A 21094-nucleotide genomic window follows, 5' to 3' on the forward strand; every position below is an offset into this window, starting at 1 on the left:
TCTTCTTCCCTCAAACAGGATGGTAAAAGAGGTAATATTTGCCTACCCTGAAGTTTGCAAATGGATTTCAGAACTGTCTTCAAATTACCTTTTCTGCCAGACTCATTTGTGGTGGAACTTAGGAACAAGTGAGAAGGCAATGTTTTGAGCCAGACTTAGTTTAATTTTAGACAGAGACTCATAGTTCAAATCTAAGGCCAAACTATGCCTTAAGGGAATATAGCTGTTGGAAATGTGTAGCTTTTCTAGCTACTTTTCAATAACCAGACTTCTAGTCTGTGGAAAATATAGGTTTATCCATTCTCCTGAAAATAATTTTTGTGGAATTTTATGGATTTGTTCTACCAATTTAAGCATCTGGGCAAAGGTACTCTCAGTGTAGGATGACACCAAATCCTTGCTGACCAAGGAAGTTCTTTCAAGCTGAGTTAGACAATGAGTCTCAACCAAGTCTACTGGAGTAGGATCCAAAGTGTCTTATTTGGGGCCCAGGTTTTAGGATTTATTTGAAGTCTCGTTTTCATGGCCCAGCTCAGGCAGAGTGAGCATCACAGCTGATCATAGCTCTGTTTCATAAAACCCATGTCAAAAGTGGGACCACAAATGGTCTTGCTTGGAAGCAGTCTGTGCTGTGGGACACATTCCCCTTTGAAGCAGGATGGAACATAGATTCTCCCTCCTGTCAGAGGGACAATCCTCCATTCCTGATATCTGTTCTAATGGGGTTTATAAGAGCCGTTGTACTTAGTGAAGTCAGGAGTGCTATTTTTGGACTATGGTACCTGTAATTTGGTCATATTGATCATCATAACTGGTCTACTCTGGCTTCCAATCAGGAGGCCTGGAGACACACCATCTATAACGCAGCTGATGCCTTTGAGAAAGCACGCAGGATCACTCTTGAGGAGAAAAGACAACGCAGAAAGATTTGTGCCTTGCAGAATATACCACCTAAGGAGTCTTTCTGCTGTGCCTTTTGCAGTCAGACGTGCCTATCTCGTATTGGCCTTTTTAGCCACCAGTTTGTAACAAAGGTGGGTAGAGCCTTTCCCAAATCTTCGTTTTCAAAGCCTAGCCATGATGATGATGATGATGATGATGATGATGATGATGATGATGATGATGACCTGTAATTCTGCTATGTTTCTTTAATACAGAACAGTCATTTCCTTTAAAAGTCCATTCATGGGTTTACAGTCTCACTGCCTATCCACACTTCAGCTAACAGTTTTGTTTTTTTCTTTGTATTCTGACTTTCATCTTTCCTGGTTGCCATGGTGATAGCAATACAAACATCTCCAAAGGATGAGCTGCTTCCCTTGGAAGAAGAATGGCTTACTGTACACATCAGGACTGCAGAAATGTTTAATGAAATTTTGACCACATGGTAAGCTAGTTTGGTGGATCATAAAGCGGAAATCACCATCTGGGTCTAAGGTCGTGTCAGTTACACTGACATTTTATTTTATTCTCTTCCATTCTGAAGACTACATTTTGTTTCTTGTTCAGGCCAACAGGGTTATAAGTTACAAAGATTATCTGGCAATCTAAAGAGCTATTTATAGATTAAATAGAAAATTTACTGCCAAAAGAAGTTTCTCCTCAGATTCAGATCTAGATCAGCTTGATTATATTCTTTAAGAAACATATTTCAGTCCTATATCCTCCTGTTCATGGTGTTTTTTATGTAAGAGATTGAACAAAACATCTCATCCCCTCCACAGAGGACAAAGAGTTGTCAGCACACACCACAAATGCAGTTCTACATCTGATGAAACTGGGAGAAACTGCAAATAACTTGATCAAAGTGTATATAGGAAATGAGTGCCAGAACCCAAAATGGTCCCCTGCATGGGCTGCATGGCATCTGGTCCAGTACTCAGACTGCATGAACACAACTCTCTTTAGCAAATGTGTCATACAGAGTGTTGGTCTCCAAAGCAGCTCTAATATGACCAACAAAGAGCTTGCAATGTTCCTGACTGGGAATAGCATCCCAGTAGTGGATGTGTGGTACAGGATGGTACGTAGCAACCTTCCCACCACTGAGTGTCTGCAAGGTTAAAAAATCTCAAACTGTTCTTCAGGGTGGGCTTCTTCTGAGCTTCTGCATTACACTCCTGTGGGAGGGAATTCTTGGAGTACAGTTGAACCTGGAAAAAACCAAAACAGTTTATTGCAAAAAAATATTCAGTTTGGAGTCGGAAGAAAAATCCTTGCAACACAAAGACATGTGGCCTCACCCACTGTAGTCTAGAGATGAACCCAGGGTGGTATTTCTTCTCTTTTTCAACGTGCAAAGATTTAAAGCAATATGCTTTCAAATACCTCTAGCTTCAGTCTCACCTCCTCCCATTCCTGCCCTGTATTCTGGAACTGTAACTGGTGACAAAGACTCGAAAGGAAAACAGAAAGAACAATATTATGCGCATTTGGAAAATGTAGGAATAAATGTTGTTTTAGGGAATCACTTGAGTGACACAATGGAAAAAAGGTCCAGGGTTGTGTGTTCCTGCACTATCTGCCTCCACCCCCAGTGCAAAGGCCCCTGGGCTTCCAATGGAATTAAGTCTACACTTCACGTTGCACAAGTGGTACAGGTCTTGAAGAGATCTTTCTTAACCATGAATATGTCCCAAATCAGCTGTTGCTGTTTAGCAGGAGAGAATTAAGCTTGTCTTGTGACAAATTTGGCAGTAAATATTCTTCATCTATCTTTACTGTTATGATTTATAATTTTATAGTAAATTTAATAGTATTGAATATCATATCAAAGAGAGAAAACATTTTTGGACATATGTGCATGCAACCATAAACTGCATATCATTAATATATTTACTGCCTGTATTACTTTGAGGTAAATATATAGGGTAAAAATGAACATACTATTCAAAGGTTTAAGATGTTTCGAAAATAACTCAAAAAAGATTTCAGTTTTGCATTGAAGTACTTTCAAATTTCCTTGTGAAATTTCATTTGTGAAAATGACAGTTAGAAGACAGCTTTTTTTAATTTACTTGGCAAAAAATTTTAATAGCAGCAGCTGTCCAAACATGCTGCAAAACACCCTTACACAAATATACAACACCTACTGAGGCAACTAAACTTTTGAATTGGTATTTTGTTTACAAGCAAATGCAGTTACTCTTGTGCTCCCATCACATACTGCCTTTTGCAGATGGTTGTGAGTTTTTCTGTTTGAAAGAGTCTGGGGAGTTTCTAAGGGGGAAAATGTCAAGACTGAAGTAGAAAAGGGAAAAACTGATGTGCCAGTGCTCGACACAGCCATTTTGAATTACTGTGACTTCACTGCTTTTCAAAGATCCACTGATACAGAGTGCATGGCAGTTCAGGATGGAGAAGTTACTCTGATTTTGTATGCATGTGCGTGTTTGAGAGTTGTATTACAGCAGTACAGCTGGTCACTGTTCCCAGTTTAACCACACCCAAGGCCACCTTCACCATCAATCTCTGCCCATTGCTCCTCATCAGTTCTCAAACCCAGAAAGGAGTACTCCATGTCCCTGGGCATCACAGTGGCGAAGCAGTGAGAGAGCCCTGCATGGGAGTTCTTGCTGCATGCTTATTCCTCATACAGAGCACATTTTTTCTTTTTCTGGCCAGGTCTCCTTTGCCACAATAACCACTAATTTCAGGGAGGTAAGCAGGTGCCAAGCCGTTGTCACCCTGTCTTTGATGGGCTCCTCCTTGATGGACTCCTTACCCTTAGCTTTCCTAATGGGGAACACAAGGTACTGGCATACTTTGAGGATAACTAACTCCAATGTTATCTAGATCTGTTTATGAGTTTTGCATCTTTATGAGCCTTCCAGGACAAAAAGGATCTTTATTTAATCAGTGCTTGAAAAAATCTTGTGAGGTACTGGATGTAAATGAGTTGTCGGTATATTCTGCTCTTCACACTGCTGCTGGGACATATTGAAGCAAGTCAGACCGTCATCATCTCAGGACTAGTGGAGTACCCAGGCGGTCTAGAAAGGGCTCCAGACTGTTCTGAGAAATTGGCTCTGAGAATAAGCTAGTTTTAACAGATATGGCTGATTAAAATATTCACATATTCACATTTCTGTCTCTTACACAAATGCTGGATTCAGTAGAATCTCTTTCAGGTCTTAAAACTTCATCTCAGTAAGATGCACAAACCTCATGGGGACACTTTGTACCTGCTGGGGTAAGCAGGTACATGAGTAACACCAGCCATACTGCAAATAAGCACCATGCAAAAGTCCCTGCTGCTACTCTGGTGCTGTTATTGGATCCTTTAATTCTTATGATGTCTTTACTATCCAGTCATACCATACATCTTCTTTACTTTTTATCTGTACCACGCAAACTCTTTGCTATCCAACCATATCATGTAATATCTCTGCTGGTCTAGTCCAGGTTCTTGATAACTGCTGTACTCAGGAATCTCACAAAGCTGAGAAGAGCTTCAGACAAGTCTGAGAGCCAAGTGGCTCCCCTTAGAGTGGAATGGATGGAAAGGGACAGAGTGATTCTCTCCTTTCACAGATAAAACCCCTGGGCTTCCATGGTGTGACCCTTTCGCAGCAGTGCTCCAGTGCTCCCCCTCTCATACAACAGCACTTGTGTCTCCCAGCTGGAAATGGTCTGTCTCTCACAGACCCTTGTACAATGCTGTGGGGAATCACTCAAAGTCTCTTTCTATGAGGACTAGCTGTTGGAAAGCTACTCCTGTGCAGGCAAAAGGAAGGCCCATGGTCAGGCATCTCCCAGGAAAACCATGGAGTGACATGAGGCTGTAAAGAGACTCTGATTCTTGTAAAATTATAATAAGGAAATAATAATTTCTCGAGGTGCTCCATCAAATCAGCAAAACCACATCCAACTATTCCAATAACCACTAGGAATATAACTCCTTTAGGAATGACGGGAAAAAAATAACTTACAGGGAAAGGGGGGAGCAGAAATGCTTCAAGAAAAAACAGGGAGAACAAAGCAGTAAACTCTGGAAAGAGAAGATGCAACAAGTAAGCCAGAGTCATACGAACACCAGTTTTAATCCATTGCTGAGAAACCGAGAATGCATCTGGTCTAACTCTTCGTAGACATGAGTGGTGGGTTTCCCAGAAGGAATGAAAGTTCAGTATGAAGCAGCAGTAGGTTTAAGAGTAAATTTTCAGATGGAATTAAAATCAAGGCACTGAATTGTCTCCCAAAAAGTCATTTTGCCCTCATCCTACTGTATTTCTCACACTGTCACCTTATGTTTTTCTTATGTGAAAGTAAGAGCTGTCTGAAGACCATCAAGCAGTCAAACTGGTGGCATCTGAGCATGGACTAAATGTAAGTATTCACCTACTTTTCTTATTTATGGAGCTGAAACTCAACACTTTCAAGGAAATAAAAAGATTTATAGATTAGACATCCATGTATATTCCCACTCAGGTAGCCCAGTGTTCCCTCTCAGCTCAGACCCCTCAGAGAATGGCATAGAGGTAACCACAGAGATAAGTGCATTAAAATGATTATAGTCATGATAAACTTAACAATTTAAACAGTTGTGTAAGTATGGTCTAATCCTAATAAAATTCTCCCGTCTGGTAACCTAAAAATAGAAAGATTTAAAAAAATGACAAAAAACCTGACACAAAACCAAACCAAACCAAAACCAACCAACTAAAAAAACCAAAACCAAACCAAACAAAAAAACCCAAACAAACAAAAAACCGAACCAAAACAAAAAAACCCACCTACTCAAAATTAGTTCTGCCTTAAAGACAGGAGAATTTGTGCTTTGCAGCTAGATCTAAATTCTGCCTCTCCAGGAGACAGACCTTTTGTGTCACGAGTTCATTGTTATATTTTTAGACCCAGAGACTAAAAGGTGGGGCCTGAATATAAACCTCATTGTACTTTGGCAGCAAACAGGAAACAAATGATACCTCATGGAGTTCAAGTTCAACTCAAGTTCCTGGGAAGGCTGGGGTCTGTTAGTTCATTTGTTTATTTTGGTTTTCCCAGACACTACAGTTTTCTCATTACCTTCTTTCACAGGAAGTTTTTAGTAGCTCTTCATGTGCCTATTGTGGTGGTCATAATGTGGAGAGTTTTAAAGGCTTCAGGTAACTTTCTGGAAGAGCATCAAGGGTGGGTTAAATAACCACTCTGCTAATTTAGCTTGAGTCTTCTGCCACTGCAAGCCCAAAGTTGTCCTTTGTGGGTCAAGATGTCAATATCCACAGCTGCACTTTGCTTTTGAAAAAGGTATTTGCACACTTGTCCTCACTTGCTGTTATAATAAGGCAGAGTTGTATGGTACGGAGAAAAAAAGAGATATTATGCAAGGTCTGGATCTGGAGCCTGTGTGCTGGACTGGCTCCTCCCAATCACATACTGGCAGTACAAGCTTCTGGCTATCTAAGGAGCTCTGTTTATGAAGGAATAGTGTGTTTTCCTGTGCTCTTATGAACCCACCAGGATCTGTCCTCTTTCCACCTCCCAGCTCCATTTATATACTTCTTATGTCTGAGCATCCAAAAGGACCATCAGCTTCCCATGTGTGAAAAACTGTGTTATAATGAGGTGTTGATATGTTTGGAGTGCTACCTGCTATGATAATAGAAATTATTAACAGTGATAGATCATTTTCCACACCCACGCAGATAATAGCCTCTCTCCTGGGACAGCTGACAATCTAATTGTGGCAGAAAGAAGGGAGGCCTGAAGCACATTTCATTAGTAGTTATTGACTGAGCTAGTCTGTCTTGTCCTTCAGGAAAAAAATAAATTACAAGAAACACCTGACAGGAAAAAGGAAAAGCCTGTGCAGTACTTTTTAAAAATCAGCATAGACATAATTAAGGATAACAATGTAGCAGCGAGTCAGTGCAACTGAACAGCATTCTCTTGTTCCACTGTGCACGACAACATATTTTCCCCAAGAGACATTTTTTAAGGTGCAAAAGTTCACCTGCTGTCTGGTAATTCACTTTGAGCTGGGACTGTGATCACTTAATGGATTCTTCTGGTGCTGGCTGCTATGGTAACTGCTGCATCACACTCTCCATAGGCTTGTTTTTGGAGGAGAGTGTAAACTGTGAGAGCAAATCTCAGATGGGTTTGTTACTGAAATCAAAATCCCAGGGCAGATTTGCAAGTCTACACACAGTCTTGGCCCACTGTGCTCTCCTTTTATGGGCATGTTTACTCATTTGGCTTAATTTTAAATCCAGTCCTTCAGCATTGTGTGCTCAAAAACACTTCTCAGAATTGAAGCTTTTTGGGTTTGGTCTGGGTTGGAAGCACGTGTGAGATGTGTTTTAAAAAAAAAAAAGGCACAGAGAAAATCCTAAAAGATGAGATAAATAGAGCAGAGATTGGGTTAAAACATACAGTCCATCTGGCCTGGTTAGAAGCAAAGCCCTCTCCTAAAACAAGCAAAGACATATCCTCAGGAGCTGGGAAAGAGAGCTACCAAGTCTTAACCAAATGTAATCAAAGCAGGGATGAATAGGCAAACAGTCTGGAGGAATGATTCAGAGACCTGGGAGTAGTGATTTCTGATCCATCTCCTTCATACAAGCTATACCATGAAAGGTGGCATTTGCCAGCCCCTGTGGGATCTGTTTGTAGAGAGGGGCAAGGCTGAGTGTCAGGCCTGGGATAGGATGGAGGTTTGCAGTGAGTGGGAAGAAGTAAAGTGCAAGGGGGAAGAAAGGGGAAAAGACAAGGAGGAAAGTGACAAGAGAAAGACGAGACAGAAAATCGAAGGTGGATTCCAGTGATCTGCTAGAAGCTGGCAAACGTGTTCCTGCAAAAGGGTAAGCAAGTGTGGGCTGAGGTCAGATTGTGGGAGACATAGAGGATAGAGGTAATAGCAGAAGATGCAGGTTCATGTCTGGGCAGGAAGTGAACCAAGACCAGGAGGGGGCCTAAAGAAATCCAGAGGGTTATTCATCTGCCCATAGCAGGACCCTCCTTGTCAGGATCATTTCTCATAGATGCGTGCCTGACCCCTTCTTAAAGCTCTCCAGCAGCAGATATTGCACGATTTTCCCAGACCTTCCAGGGGTTTTCCCTCCTCTTCATAAACATGTTTATCTCAGTACAGTCATACAGTCCTCTCCAAAACTGCTATCAGCTGATTTTATGCCACTGAATAATCATATAGTTGAGTATTCTAGACAGAGTACAGTACCTTTTGTACCTGCTGAATACCATAAGGATTTTTCTTTTCAGACCATTTCTTCAATTTGTTAAGGTAATTTCGAATGTTAACTCTTTCCTTCAAAGTATTTCCCATCAGTTTGATCTCCAAATTGAATGTGTGGTTTTTCTCATCTGATTTGTTAAGTACTGAACAGACATAATTCAAGACAGACTCTTCCAAAGCTCTATTGAATTCTATCACTTTAATGTGTATCTTCTTCCAGTAAAAATGCAGAAAAAAAGATAGGAGAATGAAAAAGAAAGGGGGAGTAGGTCACTTAAGGTAAAAAATCTTTTTGGTGGAATAAAGTAAAGTACATAGGGAAGTGGTCTGTTGAGATATTACTCCTTAAAGCCATGAGGTAAGATACAGAAGTGAGTGAAAGGACTAAACTAAACAGCCATAACTGAACTGGTGGGTTCCCAAAGCATTCAATAAAATCTCTGAATCAAAATAATTTTTTGAAAAATCAGTATTACCATCAAAAAAAATCCAGAAATTACACATGGTCGTTGTTCAATCAGTCAAAAGGAAAACAGTGTTTAAGAATAAGCGGACAGGTGATTGTGGGCTAGTCCTACAACCACATCAGCCAATCTGGCAAGGGTAGTAGAGCTGGAGCAGCAGTTTGTGCAGGACTGGGTTGCAGTGTTCTCTGGTACCTGCACCTGCAAACTGCTCCAGTCACCTCCATGGTACAAACCCAAGGAGAAAGGAATATGGTATGAGTAAATATCCAGTAAAACCCAGAGTAGGAGAGTGAATGGCTGAAAGTTATCTGATATTAGCCATCAGCAGAAAATGATAGAGAGCTGTTTTTCTCCTGGCTGCTGCAGTTCTGCAACCTGTCATGTGTAACAAAAAGGTTGTCAAAACAGGATCAATCTGCTTAGCCCCTAGGAAGAGAGGCAATGGGAAGAGAGGGTGGCACAATTCACATGCTGTCCTCCCTTGCTGGCCCTTTCCAGCTGAGGCTATCAGCCACTGGGTCTGCTCTAGGTTAGCCAAGCTGCAGTAGCTGAGATGCTCTGACTGTCCTTGTCACGTGGCAGGAGTATTTAGGCTGCGTGATGACTTCTGAGGTGGCAAGAGCAGCCCAGCGTGAGTGGCAGGGCTGGAGGGCTGGCAGCAGCAGATCACCATGATGAGGTCTTCCTGGAGTGTGTCACCACATCCATCACTGTGAGAGTGTAATGGCAGGTCACCAGGCAGGCATTAAGGTCATGGGTGTGGAAATGACCATCCCAGTGTTCCCAGAAACATGCATCTGCTCCTGACCATCCCAAAATGTGTGATACTTCAGCAAGGACAGACTTCAGCCACTTGGAGCTGGCCCCAAGCCATGGTCACTGATGATGATTCACATGCTGAGCTCCTCTTGCTCACCATGCACGTGCATCTTGATCTGATGCACGCTACCCAAAATAGGAAGTCCTTTTTTAGCAAGATGGTTTTCTCTGGAGTCATGTTTGGGCCTCACTCCTCAGCTCCTGAGACAGTAGGCTCACATTCCTTGGAGACACAGAGCTCCTCTTCCTCAGCCTACAGACACTGCAAACATCCCAGGAAGCTCTCAGCCATACAGAGCAGACAAGCTGTGATAACACTCCCTTCCCATCTATTTTGCCAATTGGCAACTCCTCTCAGGTATGCCACCAGCAATGGTTTTTCTGCCATGTTCTCTCTCTGTGGAAGTCCTCCTGGTGGGACACAGCATGAGATATACTTGAGCCTGGTCTGCAGCTAAAGGAGTGTCTGTGGTTGCAAGAAGTGGTACACAGGGGTGAGGAAAATGAAAGCAATGCTGAGAAGACACCTTCTGTGGTAGTGAAAGATATCACCCTGGCATTGCAGTCCTTCAGGTACTCTGTTGCTTTACATCCTTCCCAATGAATATATGGAAAAGGATCTCTTTGCTCTGGATTATGCTGGCAGCTGCTCATCACCAAAAAGAAATCCCATACCTGTTCTTTCAGAAAACTTGAACTTTCTGTCATCCACTGTCCTCCAAAACAGGAACAATTATGCAAACAAACAAGGCCTAGGCTTCTTCAGCCTCTCCTTTATGCTTTTATGCATGAACTATACCTCAGTGTACCCAAAGGAAACACAAATTAGCCTGAAGCATCTATTTTTCAAAGTACCTGGGCACAGTCTTCTGCAAGAGAAAAATGAGTCTGAAGCTGCCTGTTATTTCCTGTGAAATATCTCCCCTGTCCGACGGGGCTGACTGCTGCACTTCTTATTTCCTTTACATATGAAGATGAAGAAAAAAAAAAAAGGCAGCTCATGGCCACCCGCATTTTCAGCTCTGTTTACTGATCGCCACAGTTTCCTCATGAGCCTCTGCCAGAAAGGCAGTTCAGCTGACTACAGGCAGTTCTCATTAATCCCCCTTATCTAAACAAGATGTAGAATGAAAAATCGCAAAGCAGGAAAGCCAGCAATTGCATCAAACCAACATTTTAGGAAACCTAAGCAAGACACTTTTTGCAGCACATCCCCACTGATGAGCAGTTGTTTCTGAGGAATTGCTTTTTAGCAGTCCAAAGCACACAAATTTGTATGCCTGTAAGGACATTTGGAACATCTCTGGAAGGGCACTTCCTTCCTTCTGTGTACCCGTAGCTTTTTGCTAGAGTTTCCACTGCATTCATTAATTAGCTGACTGAGGACACTGACCCTTCTTATTTCTGCCTTTTTTTAATTGTTTGCATTTCAGAGGAGCTGATAAGAGGTAACAGTGGCAATGCTGTAAGCAGGAGAGAAGCTATGACATTGCTATTGTACTTAATGCCTTCTTTGGCTGCTCTTGTGTTCAAAACAGAGCAAAAGAGATGGGGGGGGCTGTTTTCCTTTCCGTTCCCCTTAGCCAGCACTGCTATGGAGAAAACCTCCATCTCAGCCAGTTGGGTGGTTGGTTCATTTCCCTGTTTGCATAGCTTATGGGTGAGATGACATAGGAAGAAGCACTTAGTGGCTGCTACATTCCACAGGCAGCCTGGAGAGCAGGCTGGTCTTCTGATCTGTAGGAGGTGAAGCATGACGGTCTTTCTCATGCTGGCATGCTACAGTGGAGGAGCAGGTAGACCTCTTGGCAGGTACCTCTGGCATGGCCATGCTCTGTTGGCTCCCACAGAGAGAGGAACTCTTTATGGAGAGCAAAGCCATTTCATGGGATCTCAGGATAATAGCTGATGTGGACAGGACAGCACATTTCTCAGGGGTGTGTCAAGTCAGATTTTGAATATCTCCAAAGCTAGAAAGACCTCAACCTCTCTGGGCAACCACCTTCATAGTAAGTAAGTTTATTATCCACAAGACTTTCCTGTATTTTGATTTGTCCCCATTGCCTCTTGTCCTGTAACCAGGCACCACTGAGAACAGCCTGGTCCTGTCTTTACTCAGCTCTCAGGTGGAGTAAATTTATGCATATGAGTAAGACCCCCCCTTGGCCTTCTCTCCTTCAGGCTGAGTAGTCTGAGCCCTCTCAGCCTCTCCTTCGATGAAAGATGTTCCAGTCCCTTCATCATCTCCATAGCCCTTCATGAGACACTGCTAATGAGGCTGCCAGTGACTGGGAGTTCAGAGCTGTGTATTTTGCCTTCTGATCAGCACCTCTTATGCTGTAACCACTCTGTTAGGCTGGAGGAGCCCAGCTGAAAATCGCTCATATGCTGATGTCTGCATGAAAGATCTCCCAGCACATGCACATGATGCTTCCCTGACAGCATGCCAGAGTCAGATCATTCAACTTGCTTTTTATTTTACTTTCTGTGCCAAATTTGCAGACTCAGCAGCCACAGAAATATAGCCTCCAAGGCATGAAGTCAGGTTTTTGGTAAAGACACAGAAATCAGTGTTCATTTATTTTTTCTTGTTTTGGCAAGTGACATTGCCCATTGCTCATATGCCCTACTACCCGTCTTCACTGGCAATATAACAAGCAGAGAGCTGACTCGCTGCGTGCTTAGAAACTCATTTCTTTTTTGAGCTTAAGCGTCGCAATCGCTGAGGCATCTAAGACAGACAGTTCTTCTAGATGTCTTGGAAACAAACGGGCAACCTTTCTATGCTTTATTTCAATAGTGGTAACAATGATTCCTTCTCCTTTTTTTTTTTTTTTTTTTTTTTGCTTCTTTTAGGTTGCAATTTCTACAGAGCATTTGTTCTCTACTCAGTGTTAGCCTAATATAATTTAAAAAAAAACATCTATGGGATATGATATTGTGGGATACAGAGAATATATTAGAATGTTAGATAGACAGTTACATACATGCTTGCATACATACATACATACACACTATGAAGTCTAGCAACCAAAATACACATTCTTTTTCCCTTGACATATTCCTATTAGAGGCACCAAGAGTACACTTCTTCCTGCTTTTTCTTAAATGAAATTACCAAAACAGGCTTCTGAATTTCTTGCCTTTACAGAATAATGGTCATGCACTAGGGACAGCTTCAGGGACTTCCAGGCTTCCTGAAAGACTTATCTGCGCTGGTTGCAACAGTATCCATAAACGCAGGTGTGCTGGGAAAGGGTTGGGATTAAATTGCACACTGCTGAACATCCAAACAAAGCCAAGACTGATCTTCTAAGTGGATGTAACTTCGTGGCATTCACATTTCGAAGTTTTCAGGTAAAAAATTGTTGGAAATTTGGTAAATAGTGTTATAGCCCTGTAAAACTCTGGCCAATTTTCCCAAGCTTAGGAGAAAGAGGGAAACCAAAGCAGTTAGTTCAAACAGAAAGTAAATCCCCTACTAGTCAATCCTTCTGATGGGAAAGGAAGTTATATAGACCTGGTCAGGCACAAACGTATTCCATCAGGATAATTTCTGTGGGCAGAGACCCACAAACCTACAGCATGAAGGGACAGATGAAGAGACCACCATGCCCACTGGAAGGATTACAGCCCACTGCTTTATAGCTATATGCTGCTTTGCCAACCTGACTGAAGTTACAGCATTTCCATAATCCATGTAATGCACTGAAGAGTTATTAAGTTTGAGTAGACCAAACAGCAGTGGGTGTGACAGCAATGTGGTAAGTGCTTGACTCAGATGTCTACCACAGAACTTTAGTTTCTCATGTATTTCTGTCTTCTGCGAAGACAACAAGCAAGGCTGGAACTTATTGGTCAAGGGCTCAGCATGAGGATGTGTCAGGATGACTAAACACTTGTCCTGGCTGTGGTACCAATCCCTGACTAATCTCTCCATGTCTGAGGTTTTAGTCTTTCCAATTGCTTTGTTCTCAGGAATCGCTCACAGCAGGAGAAGAGTAATATTGTTTCTGGAATAATTCCCCTAGACTTCAATTGATCTAAGATTCAGTTAAATGTGTTGTAAGTGATATACAAAAACATGAAGTTGGTCAAATCTTCTACAAACAACTACTGTTTGCAGCCTGCATGCACTGATAGGATACAGTAGTTTCTGGCAGGACAGATTGGACGTGTCTTCTCATCTGCAGATCCAGCTCAATGAGCCTTATAGAATAAGGTAGCACCCACACTCAGTTTTTCCCAGGAGCTAGATCTTAGCTGTGGTACTGGAAATGCTCAGATGACTATACTATTATGTGGAGCCATATAAAAAATGAACATCAAGAAGAAGTCCAAAGATCTTGAAGATAGTGTAAGCATAGCACAAAACCACTCTTGGATGTCCTGCTGCTTATAGACTGTGTCCATTCAAGCATGGCAAACCCTCTCTTTCTGGGGCAATTGTTATTCTTTAAGCTCTCTGGTGTTACTTGGCTTCAATAATTAACTCTGTTTATTGATATAGCTGTTTTGGTTTGACTACTTTAAAATCTGGGGATTTTTCAGACTCTTTTTGGTAAAGCAGCTCTCTGCTCAGTCAAGTGTAGGGTGGTGGGAAATGTCCAGCTAAAAAGGCTCTGGGCTTTGACTGTCTTTTAAGGAACATTTTGCCATACAAGCAGCAGCAGAATTTGGTCTCCATTTTACAGTATGAAGGTGTGTTGGCCATTACTTCCAAAGCTGTGGCAGTAGGAGAAAATGCATAAACACAACCTGTATTTTCTTGTGTGTAGAGGATGTGTTCAATAAAATATGACCCAAATTCAGCTGTTACAATACACAAGCTAAGTACCCTAAAAGTAGCTAAACCTTATTCTTTATCAGACCAAAACAAAGGGTTTTGAGCCAAAAAAAGTCTTTCCCAATGGAAATGGTCTTGAGAAAAGGTGTGAACACTTTCTACAAATATTGCTTGCCTGTGGTTTTGGATCAATGCAGCTATAAGAACTCTACTAAGAAAATTTATTTTGTGTTGTAAACTCTGGTGTCAATTTAAATCTTGAGCTGGGCTGCAGATCATGGAGGGAGTTGAATGTTTGCTAACACAGATAATGTCTCATAATGAACTAGTGCCTATTGGAAACAGCAGTTACTGATTTAGCCATATGATTAGCTGCCATCTGTGAGAAACTACCTTTCAATAAGTAACTCAAAAGAGGATTAAAGCCTTTGTCTGTGGTTTGTTTTGCTGTTATGCTCTAAAGATTTTGATTCTCCTTCCCCCCTTACAAATACCAGCTAAAACAAGTCTTACTCTGATGCTTATTTCTTTGGAATTCCTTTCAGCACCTATCTGCGAGTGATGGAGCTTAAAACCAGCAGTTGTATGGAGGGAGCTATTATGCTGACTTTGTTCTTAAGAATTCTTTGATATTCTTAATGAGATATGAAGAAGTCCTAAAATAAGAAGTAAAACTGTTCTGAATACATTGCCATCTGCAGGTCCCCCTAAAATCCTCCTACAGTACACACATGCAAAGAAGACACTGTGTCTGGGACATCAGACACCATTATCCTTCTCTGTTATGCAAGAAAATGATTGCAAATCATGTTTGTAAGGAGATCATTATACACTTAGAGTGAACCTAAGCTGATGTTTGGGAAAATTTTAGCTACCATTAGAAACTGAATCTCAAGCTAATATCATATTTCAGAAATGGTCTGACACAAGCCCCGAAGGAAACTACCTTAAGTGAGTTTTGTCTGGATCTATATGCTGGGATATACAATAGCTGAGTCCTGACATTGCAAAGGTGCAATGCCAATAACATATGCAGGAAAAGAGTATCCCTGTAACAGAGATAGATACTTTGATTTGAGCCTCCAGGCTTGTTCTACCTACCTTCCCAGTAACTTCTAGCCTGAGCCGTATGAGGTAAGAGAAGGAGAACTTCCCACATTCATTCTTGCTTGAAACAAAAATCATTTCTGTCCAAAAGCCAATCCAGTCTTGATTTGGAAATTGGCAGTGATGGAAGAATCAACCACAAGCCTGGATAAATGTTTCCAATGGTTAATTACCTCTGTAGTTAAAAAACATTCCTTACATCTAGTCTGAATTTGCCCAGCTACCATTTTCATCCACTGGATCTCCTTATATCATCAGCTATGTTAAAGAATTAATTTTCTTTTTTTCTCTTGTCCGTGTAGGCATTCACAGGTGGGATTTAACTTACTCAGCTTTAGCTGTCAAGTCCTCACTCTATAATCTAAATTAATTCGGTAGGTCCCTTTGCACTCAATGCAGAGAGACAGCCAGCCCTCAACCATGCTCCTTGCTGCTAGCAGACATCTACTTTATGTGACGTAGCTGGGCATCGATTCACCTTCTCTCTGCTTCTGTTTGACATTGTATGTGGCCCCAGTGCACGGATGACTCTTAGTGTGACTCTGCCATGTTTGGCCATACACGGAAAAGAGCTTTTGTAGAGGTGATGTCCCTGATGGGGCATTTACACCTCCAGTTTCTTGTCTAGCCTCCTTGAAATCCCAGATATATTTGCTGGTGACCTGATTCCTGTCGCCTGTCCACTCAACATTTCATAGAATCATATAGAATGGTTTGGGTTAGAAGGCACCTAAAAGATCATAAAGTTCCAACCCCACTGTGATGGGCAGGGACACCTTTCACTAGACCAGGTTGCTGAAAACCACATCCAACCTGGCCTCCAGGGATGAGACATCAACAACTTCCCTGGGAAACCTGTTCTGATGCCTCACCACCCTCACAGTAATGGATTTTTTCCTTATACCTAATCTAAACCTACTCTTTCAGTTTGAAAACGTTCCCCCTTGTCCTGTCACTACCTGTTCTTGCAAAAAGTCCCTCTCCAGCTTTCTTGTAGGCTCCCTTCAGGTACTGGAAGGCTGCAATTAGGTCACTCCTAAGTCTTCTCTTTTCCAAGCCAAACAAACCCAATTTTCTCAGTCTTTCCTCATAGGAGAGGTACTCTATCCCTCTAATCATGTTGGTAGCCCTCCTTTGGACTTGCTCCTTCCTGTGTTGGGGACCCCAGAGCTGAATGCAGTACTTGAGGTGGGTTCTCATCAGAGTGGAATAGAATCACCTCCCTGGACCTCCTGGCCACACTGATGGTGATGCATCCCAGGACACAATTGGCTTTCTGGGCTGCAAGTGCACATTGCCAGCCCATATCCATCCTCTCATCCACCAGCACTCCAGGTCAGGGATGCTCTCGGTCATCCCCCAGCCTGTATTGATATCATGAGTTAGCCCGACCCAGGTGTGCAACACCTTGTACTTGGCCTTGTTGAACCTCATGATGTTCCCATGAGGCCACTTCTCGAGCTTGTCCAGGTCCCTCTGGATGGCATCCCATCCTTCAGGTGTGTCAACTGCATCACTCAGCTTGGTGTCATCTGCAAATTTGCTGAGGGCACACTCAGTGCCTTCATCTGTGTCATTAATGAAGATACTAAATATCATTGGTACTAATACAGACCCTTGAGGGACACCATTTATCACTGATATCCATTGGGACTCAGAGTCATTGACCACTACCCTATGGATGTGACCATCCAACCACTTTCTTACCCGTTCTAACAGTCCATTCATCAAGTCTCTCTCTCTCCAATTTAGAGAGAAGGATGTTGTGAGGGACCACATAAAAGGCTTTACAGAGATCCACATAAATGGCATCTGTAACCCTTCCTTGTCCCTGATATAGTCACTCCATCATAGAAAGCAATTAGGTTGGTCAAGCAAGACTTGTCTTTGGTGAAACCATGCTGGCTGTCCTGAATCACCTCCCTGTCCTCCATGTACCTTAGTACAGCTTCTAGGACAATCTGTTCCATGATCTTCCCAGGCACAGAGGTGAGGCTGAGAGGTCAGTAGTCCCCAGCATCCTCCTTTCTACCCTTTTTAAAGATGGGTATGTTTCCCCTTTACCAGTCACCTGGAACTTCACCTGATTGCCATGACTTTTCAAATATCATGGAAAGTGGCTTGACAATTGTATCAGCAAATTCCCTGAGGACTCTCAGATGCATCGCACCAGGTCCCATAGACTTATGTACCTTCAGGTTCTGCAGGTGGTCATGAACCTGATCTTTACTAATAGAGTGACTTTGCTCCCCCAATCCCCATCCTGCTGTCCATCCACTTGAGGGGTGTGGGAAGAGAAGTTGCATTGAAGACTGAGGCAAAAGAATTGTTGACTACCTCAGCCTTCTCCTCATTCATTGTTATCAGTTTTCCAGTATTGTTTATCATGGAGAGTACACCTTCTTCGACCTTCCTTTTCTGGTTAACATACCTGTAGAAGCCCTTTCTGTTATTCTTTGCTGGGTTCAGTTCCAGCTTTGCCTTGACCTTCCTCACCCCATCGCTATACAACCATACTTCATCTCTAAACTTTTCCCATCCCACTCTGGCCAGCTTAGCATCCAAACCATCTCCACAGCCTGCCTCTCTCCTTACAGAGAAAGTAGGATGTTTTCTACACTTGTCCTCTTCCATCTTACAATTTCTTTCTGAGCTGAGGGGGAAAGAGTGGTGTCATTCCTTGATTCAATTAACAGGAATCACACTAGTTTAATATCACCCTTTCAGATTCAGAGCAGTTACACTGAATCAGGTCACTAAGCCAGGGAATATCTACAGTAAGAATCTGAATGATTCTGGAACTTATATGCGTGTCGAGCTCAGAGTAGCATATTTAAGAGCTGATAACAATGAATGGAATAGTGATACTACAGTGAGAAGAAATAACTCAGTAATGGAAACTTGAAAGTTTCTACCACCTGTATTCTTTGATTGATGTGAACCATTTGTGCTTTTAGCGTCCGAGATACAGCAGACACTGGAGCAAAAAAATTCTTTATGTAGGGAAGAATCTCCAGCCAAGGAACACTGAAAAATGTTAGCTGAGGTTTGAGTCCCTGTGAGTAAACAGACTGGGATCTCAAAAACAGTGGAGCTTCATCCAGTGGTTAATGGTGAGAAATTCCACTGTAGTGGCAACGTAGCCCTTGAGACCACACTGGAAACATGCTATTGTTTACAGAGAAATTCACCCTGAATCAGTGAGTGTGCCTGTGTTTACGTGTGTGTGATCACAGGCATAACCCATCATAGATATCACACTAGCAGAGTACTTTCACCACTGCTCGTAGAAGCATAGATGTGCCAAAAGCTGTGATCCAGAGGGAACACGTCAAAGGCTGAGTGAGAACAGTTAATCCTTCATGTTTATCCCATCTTTTCCACTGTAATTGCCTGCAATAATGCTGCCTGTCACCAGCTGTGGTAGGGTATGTAGGCAAGAATGGAATTGGGGGATCTTAGATCACCACAACTCCCTCCATGAAAGCTATTGCACTGTGATGGTAACATCCTGTGGTGAACACCAGCACAGCCTGGATTTGGATAGCAGTCAGACGCCATGTTCAGATGGCATAATTTCTAGCAAATCTCCATTCCTGTCCCTCAAAGCAGTGTCTTAGTCTCTTTTCCAATGCCCACAGTGCAGCATCTTTCTGAATGTCATCATAGTTTGGTGGCAGTTCCCTGATGGGGTTAAAACAGATCACCCAGACTACTCTGACATATAAGACCACAAAGTCTAACAAAACTGGGATTTAGAAAGATTTTTGGGGAAAAGCTGAATATGACCTAAACTTTTACTAGGTCTTCACAGTTTGATACTGAAAGGTAATAGAGAGGATTTCCTTCTTTACCACAGAGATCTGAATTATGGGCCTGTGCCCACCTCACAAGAGTATTTATGCTTCATATTTATCCATAACAGCTTCATAGCTTACAAATATTTGCATATGATGGAGCTAGAATAAGACTTTTAAAGATTTGTAAATAATTTAGGAAGATAACTCCCATTCATTTAATGTAATTCTCTAGAAAGCATTCAAAAAAATCCCAGTCACAGTTTTAAGAAGAAATTTATTTCTGTGCCAAAAAACCTTTACATAGCTACTGCCAATACCACTGTGTAAATAACAACACCGTAAGATTTCAAAATCATGTTTATAAGCAGGAGCCACTATCCAGTGATTTACCAGCACTGTTGTAATGGTTAATTTTCCTGGAAAAGTACATTATTGCAACAATTTCTCTCCTTTTTTTTTTTTTTTTTTGTGACCACAGTGTTTGTTTCATTATCTGTTTGTTTTTACTGCTGGATCTTAGTTTGGCACAGAGATCTTGGTATCTAAATAGGGTTTTGAAAACCATAAGCATTTTGAAATATACACAAATTGCCAAGTACAATTGTACTTTTTAGCATCAAGGAGCAATCCTCCCTCTCAAACAGCAGTGTTTTTAAGTGATGTTTCAACTTCTGTGGCTGCAGTCCACTCTTTTATAATGTGGGAAATGCCCTGCCTCTGAACTGTGTAAGTGATACATCACATTGTCCACAAGTCTGTTTTTTAACAGAAAGGAGTAAACACCTCCAGGGTCCTGAGGATGTGTTTTTAAACTGTGTCTGGTACTTGCAAAGATTGAGATAATGATAGCTGATAAGTCAGGAGAGAGAAAACACCAGGTCACGAAAGAGTTGCTGAGGACAGGGCAAGAGGAGCAACTTGAAGCAATAGCATAAAATGAAGCAAAGGAAAATTACAGCTTAATTGCCCAGAAGCTCCTAGACTGCCAGCTAAGCCTTCTGGGGGAGACAGTGTGAGTCCCAGAGGATAAGCAGTAAACATAGGCCTGGACAAAGCACTGAAAAATGTGTTGCCTGCCAGCAACCCTCCTGGTAGATGACGGAAATAGGAAGGGTGGCCTAAAATGTCTCAAAAGTCATTTGTGAAACATCTCTTGAGGCGGATAGGGAGCTGGAAGTGGTGACCAGTCCCTTTACCTCTTCTTGTTTCTATAGCCTTCTCACAATTTCCTGTCCCTCCTCCTGCTCACTTCCCCACTTCCTTCCTACCCTCCCCTCTGAGGGCCCTCTTAAGCAGCTCTCTAAATTGTTGTAACTCTCTCCAAGAAATTTGATAGCACGGTGACAGTCTGGGTTATCACAGTACACAGGAGGTATCAAGGTCACTCATATCATCATCACTGAATGATACTTGCTGTCACAGCCCTTCATCACCTGCAGCTTGTAAGATGGCCACAGCTCAGCTTAAGGTCTTCCTGATAGAAAATGGGTATGAATGTTTGAAACAGGGCCTTGCCATCATGGGATGGATGAGACATATGGGTGCAGCAGGCTCATATCCTCCTCACTGCATGCCTGTGGATCTATACTCATGGACAAGTGGGCTGAAGTTTTCAGTGTTGTGATGGATGTTTTCAGACATCCATCAGAAGGTTGGTCTCACATGACGTGGACACCTGGGGAGCTTGGAATGAGGAAAGGTGCAGGACAAACATCCTCCTTTTCCATAAAGGACAAGGAAGGCACAGAAAGAAGCATTTTCAGTAATGTCAAAATTTTCTCACCCAAAAGCTATCTCTTTGGGTCAAATTCCTCTGAACCAATTAAGACATCTAGGCATCCTGAGTACCTCTACATCATCAGGAATAATAAGCACACCTGAAGGTAGACTTCTCATCTGTAGGCAGACATTTCAAATG

At 42.2% G+C, this 21094-nt stretch overlaps 1 long non-coding RNA gene across 1 annotated transcript in view; it reads right to left on the minus strand.

Annotated features, from left to right (window-relative positions):
- Window positions 1-1433: 1433 nt before the first annotated feature.
- The window catches only part of LOC108639412, a 29322-nt gene continuing 9661 nt past the window's right edge, over window positions 1434-21094 (minus strand). The window contains exon 2 of the long non-coding RNA XR_001920444.2: window positions 1434-2153. This is a non-coding gene — a long non-coding RNA (uncharacterized LOC108639412). The remainder of the gene's footprint in view (window positions 2154-21094) is intronic.

The sequence above is a fragment of the Manacus vitellinus genome, unplaced genomic scaffold, assembly GCF_001715985.3.
Source record: "Manacus vitellinus isolate BGI_N305 unplaced genomic scaffold, ASM171598v3 scaffold_2_pilon, whole genome shotgun sequence".
Classification (NCBI taxonomy): Eukaryota; Metazoa; Chordata; class Aves; order Passeriformes; family Pipridae; genus Manacus; species Manacus vitellinus.